A 19,694-nucleotide genomic window follows, 5' to 3' on the forward strand; every position below is an offset into this window, starting at 1 on the left:
AACGCTATACGCAAAAGCCTGCATTTTGTAAACAAGTCTTGCTCCTTACCACTGCACTCGATCGCAGGACGGAGTTGCAGCGAAGTGCAAATTGGAGCCGACTTTCGTGTGTTGATGAAGTCTTCTCGGATTGTCTGTATAGCCGTGTTGTCGTGTTGCCGCAAGGTTTCGACAAGTTTACGACACCTAGGAAACTGTCCGCCCCGGTAGCTGAGTGGTCAGCGCGACGGAATGCGGATCTTCAGGGCCCAGGTTCGATTCCCTGCTGGATCGGAGCTTCTCTCAGCTCAGGGACAGGGTGTTGCGTTGTCCTAATTATCGTCATTTCATCGCCATCGACACGCAAGTCGGCGAAGTGACGTCACATCGAAAGACTTGCACCCGGCGAACGGTCTACCCGACGGGAGGCCCTAGTCACACGTCATTTATATTGTTACCTAGGAAACTCATAATCTTCAGGAGATTAGGAAACTTGACAAAACGTGCGGCAACACGACGTTACAACTCAGAGGACAATCTAAGATCACTTCTTTAATGAAATTAAACGAGAAGTCTGTATTCCTGTGTGTCTGTCCATCAAGGCGACATAAAGTATGTGGAGAGGGGTGCATAGCGTTCTTCAGTAATTCTCACCCTCTGCTGGAATGCAGTTCGCGGGTGGCAGGTGGAAAGACAGAGTGCTGTTGCGACTCCATGTAAACAACGGTTTGTCTCATTTCTACATCTACATACACGGCGGAGGGTAGCCTGTGCCACTACTATTCGTTTTCTTTCCCGTTCCTCTAGGAATCAGAGAGATGGGAAAACGACTGTCTAAAAGCCTCCGTGCGAGCCCTGCCTTTCTCAATAGCGCTTACTCAAGAGAACATCGTCTTCCGTCCAAGGATTCCCATTTGAATCCGCGAAGCATCTCCGTAATACTTTCAGTGTTGATTGAACATACCGGTAACCACATCTCTGAATAGCTTCGAGTCTACCTTTAATCCGACCTAAGGGGGATCTCAAACACTCGATCAGTCCTCAAGAATGGGCCACCGCAGTGTTCTATACGCTCTCTCATTTGTGGATGAGCTACACTTTCCGAAAATTCCCCCAACAAAACTTAGTCGTGTGTTCACCCTGACAACCTGAAGTGCTCGTCCCATTTCGTATTGTTCTGCAGCTTAAACTTAGAAATTTAATCGATGTGCTTGTGTCAAACTGCACGTTACTGATTCCGTATTCGAAATTTACGAGACTATTAAGTTACTTTTTTGTAGATTTAGAGCTAGCTGCCATTCATCACATCAACTTCCCACGTCATCTTGTATACTCTTAATTTCACTCAACCACCATACCTTCCCCTACTCCACAGCGTCTTCAGCAAACAGCCATAAACTGCATTTCACGCTGTCCGTCAGATACTTTATGTATGTTGAGAACAAGAGCGGTCGTATCGTACTTCGCTGGGGCACTCCTAACGAGATCTTTGTCTCTGATGAACACTCGCCGTCGAGGAGTCTGCGAGCCACTCACATGTCGGGTAACCTAAATCGTACGCTCGGACCTTCGTCAACACTCTGCGGTGGGGCACCGCGTCAAATGATTTTCGGAGATCTGGGAATGTGGAATCTGCCAGTTGTGTTGCATCCATGGTTTTGTAGGATATCATGTGAGAAATAGGTTCAAATGGCACTAAACACTATGGGACTTAACATCTGAGGTGATCCATCAGTCCCCTAGACTTAGAACTACCTAAACCTAACTAACCTAAGAACATCACATGCCCGAGGCAGGATTCGAACCTGAGACCGTAGCAGCAGTGCGGTAACCGGACTGAAGCGCCTAGAAACGCTCGGCCACAGCGGCCGGCTGAGAAAAAAGGAAAGCCGAGTTTCGCACGAGCGATGTTTTGTAAATCCATGGTGGTTAGTGAACAGAAGCTCTTCTCCCGCGCGGGGTAGCCGCGGAGTCTGAGGCGTCTTTTCACTGTCCGCGCGGCTTCCCGTCGGAGGCTCGACTCCTCCCTCGGGCACGGTTGTGTGTGTTGTCCATAGCCTGAGTCAGTTTAAGTTGGATTAGGTAGTGCGTAAGCTTAGGGACCGATGACCTCAGCAGTTTGGTCCCATAAGACCTCACCACAAATTAAAAAAAAAAAAAAAAAAACTTTTCTGCCGGAAGGGAATTTATTTTATTATACTCGAATTCAGAATGTGTTCAAGAATCCTGCAGCAAGCTGATGTTAAGGGTATTGGTGTGTAATCATGTAGATTAATTGCTTACCTTTCTGATATAAAGTTTTCACCTGCGATTTTTGCCATTCGTTTGGGATCTTTCCCCGCGCGACATGTTCGCGATAAATGTAGGGGTCAATGCGCAGAGCACTCTTTGTAAAACCGGAATGGGATTCTATGCAGAACTCGTGGCTGATTTGTTTCCGGCTCTTTCAGTTGCTTCTCTACGCCACGGATGCCAGTGTCTATGTCCTCCATGCGGGAGTCGCTATGACAGTCGAACGATAGTACTCCTGCATAAGTGATTTCTTAAACGTGAAATTCAAAACATCAGCTTTTCTTTTTCTGCCTTCTATTGCCACCCTAGACTGGCCGACGAGTGACTGGATAGAAGCCTTCAACCCGATTAGTGATTTTACGTTTGACAAGAATTTTCTCGGCATGATCTTTCGCTAATGTCTGAGGGCGGAAATTGTTGTATGCTTCGCGCATTAATATTTTTACGGATGCACGAATTTCTACTAACTTTTTCGAGCTCTTTTTTGAACCGAGAATGGAATAGTCGCTGTTTCTTCAGCGTTTTCTGAATTCGATTATTAAACCACTGAGTGCCCAGTCCATCCTTAATCCACTTACTTGACATATACGTCTACAGAGCGCGATTTACAATCAGTTTAAACTTTGCCCACAGGCCTTTACAGTGGTAATTCTGGACCTAACTGATGTCCATTCATTGTTTGAGCTTATTGAGTGAGAAGCGTGTTGGATCGAGTAGCACGTCAAAGCCATCGCTTCCAACTCAGCTTTTTTATTACTTTTCCTGCGAAAGGTGTGCCCAGTGCAAGACAAGACCGCCCAGTTTGGCCCTGTTGAGTCATTTTAAAAAGCGACAGGGGCAGTAGACTCTTGGTAATCCGAACCTCGGTAAATCGCATTTCTCGACGATTCGAACTTGTAGTGTTAACGCTTGAAAAGAACCTCGATAAATCGAAGAAAGCAAGTTTGTCTTTCGGTAGACTCCATAAATCGGAGCGGCTGCCATGACAGAACTCCCGCAAACACTGTAATTAGAATTCAGAGACAGGGTAACACGCAGTATTCCGCTTTCGGCATTTCTTTTGCTAACCGTTTCTCCATGTAACTCTTCGGGACACACCTTTGCTTACTCATCAATGCACAGCGCATGAGAAGGATTTTCAGAGGTCGCTACCAGTCACAGATATCTGCAGATTTACTTAAATTATTTAATAAAGCAACATGTTTCGAGGTACAAACCACATTTCAGGCTACAATGTCAATAAATAAAACATTTAACAAAAGTGCAACTTGATATTAAAGTTGCTCTTCACAGTCTTGGCATGTCCTGTAACTGTCCTGCGCGAAAACGGGATGATACCCTAATCTCAGGGAATATTTACTTTTTTTGTTGCACTGCTGTTCAAGTAATGATTTGTTTTTCTTAATAATGACCCACTTTGCTAGTGTGAAATGCTTCCTGCAACGTAAATCACGGACCAAAGTGATCACTTAAAATCCTTTTGTTCGACTAATTATTGAGGACCGATAGTCGATCTAGAACCCCTGCAAAGTTAAATACAGAAAATATACACACTGTAAGTGACTCCTACGTGTACCATACGATGGCTGGCTACTGACAGGGTGATAACTATTGAAATATATGAAAAAAAGGGTAAATTACTTACAAACTATGGCACGCAGACACTTTATTCAAAATATAAACGTCACCAGAGGTATTAGGATTTAGCTTATGACGTGTTGGCGATAATGTGGCGCAGACGAATAGCGAAATTCTGCATCAGCCGCTGAAGTGTCGGAACATCAGTCCTGTCGATGACTTCTTGAGTGGCTGTTTTCATCTCAGCAGTGGTTCTGGGGTTTTTGGTGTACACCCTGTCTTTAATATAGGAGTCGCAAGTGTTCAGATCCGGAGAATGTGGCGGCCAGTCGAGGCCCATGCCAGTGGCCTCTGGATACCCCAGAGTCCGAATGCGGTCCCCAAGGCGCTCTTCCAGAACATCAAACACTCTCCTGCTGCGGTAGGGTCGAGTTCCAACTTGCGTGGACATCTCCTCGAAATAACGGTCATTTTGGATAGTGGGGAAAAAATTGACACCCAAAACTTTAAGGTACCGTTTGGTAGTCACCGTGCCATCAAGAAATATCGCATCGATTATTCCGTGACTGGACATCGCACACCTCGCAGACACACGTTGAGGGTGAAGAGACCTCTCGATCGCGAAAAGCGGATTCTCCGTCCCACAAACGTGCCAATTTCGCTTATTTACGAACGCATTCAAATCAATGTGGGCTTCTTCGCTAAACCAAACGATATTCACATACTAATTCCCAACCTGCCCCGCGGCCAACCGTGCAGTTTGAATGTCCTAACGCAAAGCGTTCAGAAGTTATGACGATTTTATTTCATATAGTTCAATAATTGTCACCCAGTATATAAGATGGTTCTTGGTTTCACTACACGTTCTTACGGTTGGGAAAAAAAAGAAAAAAAAACACGTGCTGACTTTGATAAATCTACCAAAAAAAAACGTGCTGACTTTGATAAATCTACCAAATGTGATCACATCGGCTGTCCTTACTCTGTCACCCGACAGCTGCTGCTTTCATGTGGTATTCAGCAGGCTCGTAAAACTTTGAACACTGATTTCTTGGAAACGCTTGAGAAGCGCTTTGTATAACGGGCTATCAAATGAAAATGGGATACATGGAAAAATGTAAGTAGTCCGTTTATTATTGTAAAAGAAACGGCCATAACTGATAGTATTTGTCACTAGCTGTTACCCGCGGCAGTGCTCGCATGCCAATAATTTCGTTTTGGTGAGTGATGGTAAGTTATTGCACAGGCAATAACGTCAGCTGCCGTTACTGTCTGATTGTTCCAGTGAGCACAGTTATTGATGTTGCCTCCCCCTACAACCCATTCACCCCCCCCCCGCCCCGCCCCCCTCCACAACTATCCCAATACAAAAAGCAGCGAAACAGGAAGCTTCACTGCTGAGCGGTTCGTGCGGAGAGGCGTTGGCAGCAGTGCGATTCTATGCTTTGTGCTGTTGAAGTTGCTTTACATTACGCAACAGGTGGTTTATGTTCACACATGTTAAAAAAGATGTTTAAATTCCTGCCTCAATCTATTTGGCGTCTTCTTTCTTTGTACTTCCTAAAATAGCCTAGATTCTTCCTCAGGGCTCAAGCTAAAGCGATTCAGTGATTTACGATTTAGTCATAACAGGCACAGTAACTTTCACATTTAAAAATGTCATTCTAAAGTAAGGATTAAACATTGAGGATTGTGGAACCTCTGTATTCGTTATGCTGAATTGTGTTACGTCCAGTGCTCGAATGTCGGTCCAGCAAACAGTATAGATGTACTAGAAAGTTTCATAACAGCTCACTCTCCGCTGCAGAGTGTACATTTCACTGTAGTTCAATGAAAGCACGGTAAGGACTATGATAAAGTTCAAAGGTCAAAGGGTAAATAGCTTTTACAGAAAGTAAATATTTTTCCCTGTCTCGCGTAATATTCTTGATATCTATAACTATCTTGTACTGCACACTTTCTGACGTAGCTTATGTCCTTCCTCATGGCTCAGGCTACGTATACACCAAATTTCATCGAAATCGGTTCTGAAATTTAGTCGTAAAAACGTAACAGAGTTTCCACCGCATTCATAAATTTTAAATTACGATATTTTTTATGCGTTTTGATGAAATAAAACCCATACGTTGCCCCAAGCCAGGCTCAAGTTAGCTGTGAAATTATATGAAAATTCGCCTAGTTGATTTGGAGATTAGCGTGTCAGAGAAGACCGACGGTTTTAATTTTAAATTACGGTATCTTTTTTTCTGCAATTAAATTTTGATGAAATCAGGCCTATATGTCGCCTCAAGCTGGCCCGAAGTTACCCGTGAAAATCTCATGAAAATTCGTATATCGGTTTTTGATATTAGCATGGGCAAACAGACAGTAACAACGGTTTGACAGTTTAAATATTAGTGTAGAAGATGGTCAGTGACTTTATGGAAAAATGTTTGTGGTTATATACGGAACCATTATAGAACCGAGGCGTGCACCTCTTATTCTGGACCCATATGTTGCCGCGGTTGTGTCGACAGTAGTTTCGCTGAGAAGCCATTACACATCCTGCACGCAGTCACGCTCTCTCCCCATGCGATTTCCATTACATTTCGACACTTGAATAAAGACATTCACGGCCGTCGATTACCTTCGAACGAAGGGAGCAGTCGTGATTCCGTAGGTACCTGCAAACACTTTTCCATGAAGGCATTGACAGGTGTGTTTCACACTGGGGTAAATTTATTATCACTCTAGCTGAGTATCTGGCGTTGGTATTTATTCCAATTTTCTATTAGTTCATCTCCTCCTTCCCCCTCTCTCCATCCATCTTCCCCTCGCCCCCTCTCTGTCCACTTCCTCCACATCCCTTCTCCACTCTCTTTTCAAATGTTGAGGTCCCTTTCGCTGTCCACCTTCCACTGTGCTCTGTAGCTACTTTGGATGGCGTAAGTGGATATTGCCTGCGAAATGTGTTGTGAATGGAGTTAGTACCAAAGACACAATAAATTTAAACGTCATGCAGGATGAAGCAGATTGTCATGCATCTTAGTCTTTAAAACGTCACATCTCCTGAACTATATGTCGTACAGCGCTATAATTTTATTAGTAAATTCGGTGCTACGTATGAATACCGTCTGTAAAATGTGTCGGGAATAGAATTAGTAGTAAAGAAGTAAAAAATTTAAACTTCATGTTACATGCTGCGGTTTTACTGCATGAACAGTGAAAATGGTATGAGGGATAAACTTTTTTCCTTTCCTCATCTTGTTGGGGATGACATCGAAAAAATGTTTGACATTATATGTAAAGTTTATTGCAAATCTCTAAATTCTTTCACTCCGAAATCTAGATAAATTAAGTATGGATATTTGCATGTCGGTGGCTACACTTTATTCACCCCCGTCTCCAACCCTTTGATAGGTTCTTCTGACCCACACTGCGATTCTTTGCAAACAGTAAGTGATATGGGTACCAAGTTTGATTGAAATCGATGGAACATAAATACATACCCACAACAATACATACATGCTTACATACACTCATTTTTAAAATACGGGAGGATATAGTGAGGCAACTAAGATGATTTTCGCTAAATTATAACAGATAATGTGCCGACACCTACAGTGTACGCAAGTAATTTTTAACGTTCACAGCTGCACAATTATAACACTAACAGTCTTTGTTTTAATACATCAGCATATTTTATTTCTGTGGCATTCGAAAGAGCCATGAAGGAATTATGTTTGTTCAACAGCGAGGTAGTTACGTTGATAAAAAGAAGGAAGCAGACGGCGATATCATTAGAGATGTAGCTGAAACTCAGACTTGGGAAAGGAAGCGTGGATTGTACTTATCGGTGGAACCGTAGCGGCATTTGCCTCAAGCGATTTAGGGGAAATTAAGAAGACCTAAATGTCGGTGGCCGAAATGTAATTGATCCACTGCCCTTGAGAATGTCACTTTATTTCTTCACCATTGCGCCCCTTGCTCGTTGCGATAAATTTGCTACGGGAAGAAAACTACCAACTACAACGCTTTTATCCTTACGCAGTAAAATGAAGATTAAGTCTCGCCTGCTAGTGCTAGTGCGATAGTTCTGCATGCGCCTTAAACGTCCGTAGAGGTCACGAAATCGTATGGGATGTTGTTAAGCTTTATGTTGTTTCGAACTGGCAATAATAGCCTTCATTACTGCATTTTGTCGGTACCGTACGTAAGCAGCAGAAACGGGAAACATCCTGAACTCTCACAGAAAATGTACGTTGTTATTACGTTATAGAGTTTCTTCCGCTTATTGTATTGAGCAATGAGCTGGATTACAAAGCAGAACAAGCGTGAAGAGCGGTTTATTAGAGTGTAATTACAACCGCCTGCAAATACTACTGCTGCAACCCGCACAACACAAGAGTTGGGATGGATGCGGGTAAATCCAGGGGTTAGCCGGGAAATGCACACTTCAGGGCGAATGACACACTTAACTCCATTTTTTACGTTATTTATAAAGTATTTGCTGCAGTTATGTGAAAAGAGAAATTTTACAGACTACGTATAAATTATTCATGAATTTCCGCACTTATCGGGTACGCATTTATAGGTTATTACGTCGTGTAAGCAACAAAAAATGCGAAATAAAGATAGTGAATCGAAGAGATTGAGTGGTTGAGCACATAATACTAGCTATGTCGGTTAGTTTTAGTGAGCGTCGCGGTTAGGCTTTGCGCCACTTTCTGCTCTGTGCAGCCCGCGAGTTGCGTAATTATTCAGCAACGGGAGTTATTCTCTTATTTATCGTAGAGAGATTTCACAAGTGTAATTTGTTAATCAGTTTTCCCCATTTAGTAACATTTGTGTTTGTCAGACTTTGACAAGTCTCTTGATTTATCCTGCAGCAGTCTCCCACATGAAATTCAGTGACTTCAGCACATGTATAATCAGTAGTCCTGAATAATCTCATGCTGCTAACTGATACCTACAATTTTTGCGTAATTGTACGCCTACTAATGTTGATCTCGTACCCAACAATTATTAATTGCTTTGAGTAATTATTTTAACTGGATGTGAATAGCTTTAGCGTCATCTTTTCTTCCATACTACCCGATAATTAAAAAATATCGTCAGTACATTCTATATTTCTAAACTGTGGTCTTACTGTGACTGTGCTACCATAATTAGGAACATTCACAAGTGGAAAGAGTTTGAAATAATTGTTTTATTTTGGGTATTTGATCTTCATCTGCAAATGCGCAGAGAAGCGTGAATGATCTTTCATTGTCAGTGTGTTATATTCTGTTACTTCGCCCACGAGGAGTAATATTAAAAACAGTGTGTTTAGTTGGTAAGTGACAGGCAGCTTGCACTTACCACTGTCGAACCGCAGACCACTCACCCACACGACACGTTCGAAGCACCTGACAGGGAACATACACAGGTACAGTATTATCTTTTCGATTTTATTTTGTAATTATGAATGGCATGGAATTATTTACACGACTCTGTGATCTATATCACTAGTCAGTGTAACTGTCCTTCTTGCCTTCATAGTCGCCATTTGTATTTTTATTTCTTTTTAAATGTACGCCTTAACACTTTTAGGTCACAGCCATCATCGGAATCATATATAAAATCTCTATATATGCTACCTCCTCAGGCCACATGTGCACAAGTATAACGATTGATTTTTAATGTAATCCTCATTTCGGCTGTGGAAGAAATGCGTTAAGGTGGTTCTCGCTTTGGACGTATCCTATTTTTTTTTAAATTGAGCATTTTAATAGCAGAACAATGCACTGAACACTAATATAAACTTTTCATTCATAAAATCTAGGCTCAGGACTGAGGAGGTTAAGGAGTCATTCTTCGGGTGTTCCATACGCGACTGGAACGGGAAGAAAGCGTAGCATATGGTACAGTGGTACGTACTCCCCGCCAGTAAATTCACAGTGGAGTACGTGTTGCCAATATCTTTCTCTCTTACCGTTGTCTGTTGGTTCTTCTTGGACTCTCCGTGTCTTTCACCCTAGGTAAAGCTGTCATCAACCCGAAGTTCGAATCGTAGATGACATTACCTGACACGCTCCTGTTGGCAATGGTACGCCGTTGTCTTCTTCCCATCTTTGGATAGACTTTCGTAGACAACTATAGGAGGACCTACAGTCAAACGTGGACTCGGTATTTCTGATATTAACAGACGTTGTGAAAGGATAAAGAAGTGACAAGCAACAAATAAAAAACCCTGGGAGTAAACGCTGATAGAACGTGAGAGCTGTACATTCGGATTCTACCATTTAACCTCAGATCCACTATCTCTTGCACTCGCAGAGGTGGAAAATGTAGCAATACGAGATTGTGACATATAAGTGAGAAACTTTTGGATTGTGCACTTTATAGAAGCATTTCAGGATGACAAGTGCGATGAGTCTTTTGTGCGAAAGTATTCTCAGAGATCTAGCGCAATTAAAACAGAAATATCGAGAGCAAGAAGAGCAGTCGAAATTCAGGCTTCATAAGACTTGCATCAGCATTGTGGTGTTTTCTTTGAAAAAAATAAGAGGAAAGAACAAAGACAAGCCAGGAAAATGTTTCTGAGTGTATTACGTGTTCCCAGCTTTTGCCTTATGAGGTTACGTCCAGCGTTGTCAAACCTGATCGTTTTGGTAGTCCAGATGGTATGCTGTGTGAAGGGATAGTGATGCATGAGCATATTGACCTAAAAATCATCGAACACGATACACTCACAGTGACTTCATTTTTATGTTTGACAATGGGCGGTCGCATCGAACAGTGCAGGTGGAATGGATCCTGGCACGAGAGGATATTTGGACTGGCCTGCCTGCACACCCGACTTCAGCCCCGTGGAGCACATGTGGAATGCCGTGGAGAGACATGTGGGAGTACGTCCAAATCCATCGACGACCATCCAGAAGTTTTCAAGCCTATTGGTGGAGGAAAGGAAACGCCCTACCGTAAGGACTCCTTACGAAGCTTCTGGCCAGCAAGGAACACGTTGCAGAGAACGCCATGGCGATCACACACCGTATTAAGAACCATGTACCGCCTTTTGAAATATTCAATGGACCACAATTAAATGTGGTGACCTATGTGTAAGTGTGAATGAAAGTGTCATTTCTCTTCGTCTCATTGCGCATTTCTTTCAGTTACCTACTGAACTATAATGAAACAGTTCTTTCTATGTATGGTTCAGTTTTCAACGACCTATGTTACTTGGCAGTGTCACATCATGCGGAAGTCACTTTCGTTCTTAATTTTTGCAGAGCGTTGTACGAAACGAAGAGGTTCGATTAAGAATGGGTGTAGAAGGATAGATGACAAATGTCATCGAACGCAAACATTTAATATGATTTGGTCGTATCCCTCGTTTCGGTGAATATAGGTTACACAAGAAGACTGTGCAGTAGATACCATCGACCCACAGGCAATGTGGAAGGCAGAGTGAATTTTATAAAGCAAAGAGATCAAGCGATTTAAGAGAATATCGATCGGACGACAGAGAACCATCGAAATTGAGCCTCGAACGACGTCATAAGATGATCTAGAGTAGTGGGACAATTAATTGGGATAAGAATATTGTCCGCAGCTCGTGGGCGTGCGGTAGCGTTCTCGCTTCCCACGCCCGGGTTGCCGGGTTCGATTCCCGGCGGGGTCAGGGATTTTTTATGCCTCGTGATGACTGGGTGTTGTGTGATGTCCTTAGGTTAGTTAGGTTTAAGTAGTTCTAAGTTCTAGGGGACTGATGACCATAGATGTTAAGTCCCATAGTGCTCAGAACGATTTGATAAGAATATTAATAACATTTCCGCCCTACTTTTGTTTTAATGAGCTTCTGAACACGTTGTGGTATTCAGTCTACCAGGATGGAGCAAATGTTTCTTAGTTCATCGTTATGAAACCACACTTTTGCCACATTTACTACATGCATTCTGTTCTTGAACAGTCCGTTTTAAAAAGACACTGTTTCACAGGACTTCACAAATTCTCGATGGGACTTAAGTCTGATGAATTACCAGGCTACTGAATCACCTTAATACTATTTTTTTTACATGAACGTCTTGACTGGCTTACAAGTGTGAGGTGGGGTCAGATCGTGTTGAAATTTTCCTCCACCATCTGTAAAGGTCTATAGGAATGCACATTAGCGCCTAATCATTTCCTTATATTTGATTGAATTCCTCACCTCATGAACTGGAACGAGAGCACCATGGTCATTTGCAATGAAAAAAACTAAAACTTTTTTTTGAGAGTATTATACAGTCTTTTTAAGATGCCCGATCCTCACTGCCTCATGGTTGCTTCGCGTCGCAACCCTTGCTCTCTAACCTTGACCAATAAAATGTGACACAGCACTCCAGAGATTGGAGAGCCAAGGTTTAAATATTTTGACCCATACCAAGCGTTTTTTCTTCATTGTAGATGTTAAAAACTATTTCTTTATAGGATTTCGTCCTTCCGTCCACAATCAAGAAGCCTATGGCCTTACCGTTTCAAACCCAGTACCCAATAAATCTCTCTGAAAGTGCTTCTTTGCCTTGTAAAGATGGATTCTCCTGTTTCTGAACAGTGTTTTGTCAGCACTAGGGGCGGTTTTCCGTTTTCATCCACATCTGCCTTTTCTCTTCGGAGAAAGTACCATTGCAGTCGTAGTAAGTGTTGAAAAACAACATTTTCCCACACGAACAACAGAGGTAGTGTCTCTTATAGGTGTGTGTGTTCATGAAGAGCAACTATTTTTGTCCGCTTCTCAGGTGAAATGTGCATTTTAACACAAACACAAAGTTTTCCTGCCAAGAACCCAGAAAGAACGGACGCTGTTGTCACACACACAAGAACTCGACTGAACAGTTGCTGTTCGTAGTTAAGGCAACAAGAGTCGAATAAGTGGGTGGATAGAATTGGTTGGAGTTAACCAACTTCAATTCCTTCTAAAATATGAGCTTGTGCCAATTAATTTGCACACAGCTGTAGAAACGATGTATAAGGGGCAGTGAAATCAAAACCAAACACCAGCCACAACGGGACCATGAAAACTAATCAGCACACAAGACTTTTATCCCACTGGGAGACGAGATGATCATTTCCGTTTCGTAGAACGCGGCCGGCCACTGACCGTGCGCACCCACTCTTGCACTTTCTCGTCCCACTGAAATCGAAATCCATGCATGTCTTACCTGAGGTCGCTCACGATGTGAGAATCACACGTGAAAGACCCGGGAGGTACGGAGAGAATATTGCAAATGTTTACCAACCAAGCCTAGAATTCAGCAATGTGGGGCGGGGCGTTATAGTGCAACAGCATGATTCCGTCCGACAGCACTCCCCGGCGTTTCGACTTGATAACTCGCCGCACTTTCTATGAAGTACTTTCATGGCAGTGAGCACTGATTGTTGTTGGACGCTCGAGGTACTCTAGGCGCAGAGGGAAAGTGCAGTCGTAGGAGGAGGTCATCGTGACCCTACCGTAACATGTGTGAACAGCTTTCGATTTCTTGGGTGGATGTGGGATACTTCCAATGTCGACATGGCCGTTTGCCCTCGGGCTGTCGGAATGCTGTCGGACGGAATCATCCAGCCGCACGATAACATCCGCCTCAACGTATAAAGCTGTTGTAAATATAATACTGCCACTAATCTGTATATTTTAATATTTTAATATTTTAATATTTAATTTTGAAAAATTAAGCTAATACTGTAGTGAGAGTAAGCCTTTGTTAAGTGTAGTTTATCTGTTTAAAATAACCTATTTGACGTAAGTGGAATAAATGTATTAAAACATATTTTGTAAATAATTATTAATATTTCAAGTACAACTATAATTAATTATGTCAATTTTGTATGTATATGCCGTCATGCAATTGCAGATGGTTCATACTTAGGGTTTTTGTAAGCAGAAGTGTAAATTGAAAAGGTGTAGGGATCATAGGTAGAACGGAACGCCGTTCTGTGGTGGAAAAGGTGGTGGGGCGCGCGAATGAGAGTTGGCGCGCAAGTGGCTCAGGCAGTCGGTAGCTGCCCTGCAAGTGATGAATATGTATTACGTTGGTCAAGCACTAGAGGCCACGAATTTACCTGCAAGACGTGTTCTACATGATTGGCGCAGTACGGCAATAAATTAATAGCTCAGAAATTTGCAATTTTATCTTCGTCACCAAGAGGAAGACAGAGCTATGTACATCAAGAGCCGTACCTGCTCAGTGTTACTACGCAGCACCGCCTCACGCCACCTTCGACATCAGTAACTGGCAAAGTACTTTATTTAGAAGTGTATCACAGTATGAACCATCCATCTTCAGTCAGTGGAATATAAGTGTTAAATGTACCTTTGTGTTTAACCGTAATTTTCCTATGTCATGTACGTCAGTAGGGTCCTTACCTAAACGAATTTATTCCGAGTATCCTGACGTTTATTGAAGATTGAATAATAATGGTTTAAATGGCTCTGAGCACTATGGGACTTAACATCTGAGGTCATCAGTCCCCTAGAACTTAGAACTAATTAAACCTAACTAACCTAAGGACATCACACACAGCCATACCCGAGGCAGGATTCGAACCTGCGACCGTAATGGTGGCGCGGTTCCAGACTGTAGCACCTAGAACCGCTCGGCCACCCCGGCCGGAATTGAATAATAGTAAACTACTGGCAGTAGTACAGTTTCGGTAGTAAATTCTGAAAATCATTATTAAATACTAAAGTTTGGACGTATCAGTTTAAGGGCCACCGCTTTGCGTGACCATGAGGATAAGTTTACAATAGCATTTCTGAAAGTAAAGTAACATAATTGTTTAACTGCAGCAATCTTAACAGTAATTGTTCGTGTTGCTTCTCCATGTCAAAGAAAGCCAGACAAATATGGTGTTAGTAAAACATTAACAAATAACAGTCGTAAAGAAATGAAATTTAGTCATGTTAAATAATAGTTTTGGTGATATGAATGATAGCTATAAATTTAATACTTTTTTTTGTATCCTTGTTGAAACATATGTGTGTCTTCTTTAAATAATTACTGAAGTATAGAGATAAATTCCATAAGTAACAGAAAGTGGGATTAATAGTACTTACTGCCAAGTGACCGTAGTAAATGGAAATTAAGTAGTTGTGTTTAAATTACGTAGTAAGTGAAAGCAGTTATTTATCCGGTGTCGAAAATTGACTTCATCTTTCTGTGTAGACACTGTGCCCAATTTGGGCTGGAGGCCGATTTATTAAGCGAAACAGTTTATTGTTATAACAGGCTTTGTCTCCAAAAGTAATTATTCTCAGTGCTTTTCCCACAAAGTGCATGATTCGGAGAAAAATATTTTGATACTTTACCATTAGGCTGAACACGGCTAAAATGTCTCTCCGAGAGTCGATGGTTTGTAGAGTTAGTGCTACGTAATTTGGTGGTGGTGTTCCTGCCGCTACTTACTACACAGTTCTGACATTCCGAATCGCGGATCTTCCGTCTTTACAGTGGTAGAACTTAAACGTTCAGCTACCGAATTTACGAGAACGCGAAAGAACCGTTGCAAACGCTGACAATCAGACGAAAGATGTGCTTCAGCAATTTAGTTCGGAAACGGTGGAATATCCTCCATGTTATTTCCAAATCTTTAGCGACGTGAAGAACGACATGCTTGAATCTCCCATTCAGTCGGACGAGGAGCTGCAGGTGTTGTGTACATAGTTCCGCGTAGTCAGCGCCTACACAACTTTCCCACTAGAGCGCGCCCCGCTAAGCACAACAGCGCAGGTGCAGCGCTCGTCCGTCTCCGCACTACGAGATGGCGCTGCCTTAGAGACGGACCAAATTCTGCTTCCGCCAATCCGCGTATTAATATGTAGCGCAGCCAATGAGATTGCTGCTAATGTAGAACCTTTTCTCCTCACGGGTCACACTCGCGCAGTGATACCTGAACGCGCGAGGTATTATAACGAGTGTACAGACCTCCGATTAACCAGTCTGGATTTGTCTGCACCAGTCTGTACCAGTCTGCATTAGTCTATACCAGTCTATAGCCAAGTTTCAGTCTGCGCCTAATAAGATTATCACATTCCTGTACATATCCATGAAGATAAATGTATAGACACTTTGTCAAGCATCAGAGATATGTGAGAATAAGATTAACGTACCAAGACCATAGGAACTTCAGATTATCAATTGTAAACAGCATCCAGAATCAAGTTACTTAATGTCTATGCTTTTTATTATTTTAATAAATGTGTGTGAAAATTAATCAAGTTCTGTTTAAAGTTGGTCACCGTCAATCTGCTACTCTAAGCGTGCAAGTGGCATTTCTACCATCTGACTTAACAGCAGAAGATAAACACTCCACGATAAGACCACGAGACATATTGCTGACACTCGCCTACTTCATTAGAGCGACAAGTCAAATAATCTGATGGTGTGTGTACCGTAGGTCTTACAGTACAGCAGGACTGGGTGCGGTTGTGGATCTGATGGCGGCCGACGGCGTTCTACGAAACAGCAACTGATCGCGTCGTCTCCCAGTGAGATAAGTGTCTTAACGCGCGTGGTGATTACTTTCCACTGCAATCATCCAACGGTCTCATTGTGGCGGGCGGGCGGTTTTCATTTGACCGTCCCACATATAAGTGAGACGGAATAATTTCTTCCAGAGTTAGGTTGCAGCGTGTAAATGTTGATCCCTGCTCAAACGTGAACAATGAAGCTAATTTGCGTTGAAAGGCTTCCTCCCAGCTACGAGCGATCTTGCTGGCGCTGGATAGCCAGAGGAAGTCTGCGGGTTTGGCGGGCTGTTTTAGCAGCGACCACCAGCCAGCCCCCACCAGACAACTTTGCGCCGGCTGCGTGGGCCCTGCAGGCAATAAGGGCGGAGGGCGCCGGTCAAAGGGCGCAGGGCGAGCCCATCGCCGTGAGGGGAGAGGGCCGGGGTGGTCTGGCCGAGATGAAAGACGTGGCCGGCTTCACAGGCCGAAGTCTGGCCCCGCCGCTTAGCCGCTTCTGATGTCCGGGCGGTTCCAGTCAAAGTGCCCCGCGGCAGCGACTCGCTCCAGCCGGGCTCCAGAGGCCCGCCCACTCAGCCGCCGCCTCTCAAACGGTGCCCTCTTTCGCAACCCTTCCTCCCACCCCAGCACAAAATGCATTCAATCGAAGTGTCGTGCTGACTTGGTGACACAACCAGTAGAAAGACAAACGTAGCTATCGACGAAAACTAAACATCATCAACTGAAGTGATATCAGGTGACCTGGGACCTCTGCTGTTCCTGATCTATATAAATGACCTGGGTGACAATCTGAGCAGTTCTCTTAGGTTGTTCGCAGATGATGCTGTAATTTACCGTCTATTAAGGTCATCCGGAGACCAGTATCAGTTGCAAAGCGATTTAGAAAAGATTGCTGTATGGTGTGGCAGGTGGCAGTTGACGCTAAATAACGAAAAGTGTGAGGTGATCCACACGGATTCCAAAAGAAATCCGTTGGAATTCGATTACTCGATAAATAGTACAATTCTCAAGGCTGTCAATACAACTAAGTAGCTGGGTGTTAAAATTACGAACAACTTCAGTTGGAAAGACCACATAGATGATATCGTGGGGAAGGCCAGCCAAAGGTCGCGTTTCATTGGCAGGACACTTAGAAGATGCAACAAGTCCACTAAAGAGACAGCTTACACTACACTCGATCGTCCTCTGTTGGAACATTGCTGCGCTGTGTGGGATCCTCACCAGGTGGGATTGACGGAGGACATCGAAAGGGTGCAAAAAAGGGCAGGTCGTTTTGTATTATCACGTAATAGGGGAGAGAGTGTGGCAGATATGATACGCGAGTTGGGATGGAAGTCATTAAAGCAAAGACGTTTTTCGTCGCGGCGAGATCTATTTACGAAATTTCAGTCACCAACTTTCTCTTCCGAATGCGAAAATATTTTGTTAAGCCCAACCTACATAGGTAGGAATGATCATCAAAATAAAATAAGAGAAATCAGAGCTCCAGCAGAAAGGTTTAGGTGTTCGTTTTTCCCGCGCGCTGTTCGGGAGTGGAATGGCAGAGAGATAGTATGATTGCGGTTCGATGAACCCTCTGCCAAGCACTTAAATGTGGATTGCAGAGTAATGATGTAGATGTAGATCAGACTGCCGTAGAAAACGGTTACAAAGTAAACGTTATTCCATGAAGTTTCGGCAGTTCAGCCAGGTACTTCTTCTTACGACGATATTTCGGCTGACAACCATTCAGCCATCCTTAGGTGAGTGGCACTGGAGATTGCTAGTTCATATCGATAATTTACACCAAAAGCTGGAGCGGTGACGCGTAAAGGCAGCCACTTCATGAGTGACCTCCGTCGAGTTTCGCGTCCTCTTCTAATGTTGCCCCACCTGTTGTCTATGGGCGTATGCGTAATGCTCATACTAGCTGAGCCGTGGCGCTCGTTACTGGCGCGCCAGTCTCTTGGATGTCTATTATCGATCCTTCGATGTTTCTTATCTTTGCTTGCCTTGTTTTCCGCATTCGCGGGGCGAGGGGCAGTTGACGTTTTCTGGGGCTACCTGCTGAGACGCCGCGAGGTACGAGGTGGGAAGCAACCACGTATATGTGGAGTTGGTTGTACGCGGTCTGCCGGTTTAGGATGGAGGATATGTGTTGCCTGCCTGCCTGTCTGCTCTCCTGATTTTGCTCGCCGTGCCTTGCGACCGCCTAGCTTGGGTTGCTGCCTGGTGTACCCTACACGAGCCATACCGGACGTCCAGCAGAAGTTAAGCAGCCTTGTGTTTCTTTTAAAGAAAAGGAGCAAATGTGTAAGACCTTTTGTAACCAATTTTGGTGGCCTCTGAAGTGCGGCCTTCGCGTTTACACTGCCTTTGGGGAAAGCTAATAGTTGTGGTTCCCTGTCCTTTATAATCTTTTGGGGGTTTTATTTGAAATTTCTCTTTGGGGTTCCTTCCTTGTGCTTGGTTAAATGTTTACTTGTATAGCGGGAAGTGACTCCTGGTTAAAACTCGGAGAAGGTGTTTGATGTTACTGCCGCCTCCGGCATTCGTCTTTTCAATTAAGTGTTGTCATCCCTTCCAGCGACCTGGTGTCACTCTTGGTTAATTAATGCTGGTTTATGTGTACTTAATTTTGAATTGGCCATTTGAATTAATATTTTGGAGCGCAGTATAGCACTAACGCAACCTCATTGTATACCACCTTGTGCCCCGGTCTAGTACCTTAATTTTCAGTGGCACGAGTTAGCTCCACTACCGGTTTTACTGATGTGCTCCCTTCAAAATCTTGTCTTGTATAAGTTTGCCCCTTGTGTGTCTGGGAACACAGAGATGAGCTTTAGTGTGACTTGAGTGCTAGTCAGTTAATGGAATCTTCATTTTAGCTTGGCTTCCGCTGAAGAGTTTGAGTGGAGCGTAGTGTGTTTGATTTGTTATTCATTTAATTACTGTAAGTTTGTTTATTTAATGGGGAGCAAGACATTTAAAGACTGTTGGTATTAACTCCCCTAGTTGCTGAGTGTTGCTAATTCGTTCCAAATGGCCTACTACTTATTCAATGGCAAGGCTGTTGATTAGTTGGTTACTGTGAGTACGAATTCACGCTATTTATTTGTTACCGAAATTGTTGAAGTGTCTGTGTCGTGATTCAATCACTAGCTACGTGTTTGAGCTGAATTTATATAAATCTTTCATTGCCTCCTTAAAATTTGTTGCCAGCAGAAACCCTTAAGACAACTAAGTTTTGTCACTACTTATGTTTACCTTTATTGAGAGCAATATTTCATGTAGTTAAATTTTGTCTTAAAATGTGTATTTCTCTGATGTAATAAACGAGTGATAGAAGAAAAAAGCAAAGGGACCTGGTCCTTCCCATTGTGTCCAGTTTGTAACACGTATC

This window comes from Schistocerca piceifrons, chromosome 9, assembly GCF_021461385.2.
Source record: "Schistocerca piceifrons isolate TAMUIC-IGC-003096 chromosome 9, iqSchPice1.1, whole genome shotgun sequence".
NCBI lineage: Eukaryota > Metazoa > Arthropoda > Insecta > Orthoptera > Acrididae > Schistocerca > Schistocerca piceifrons.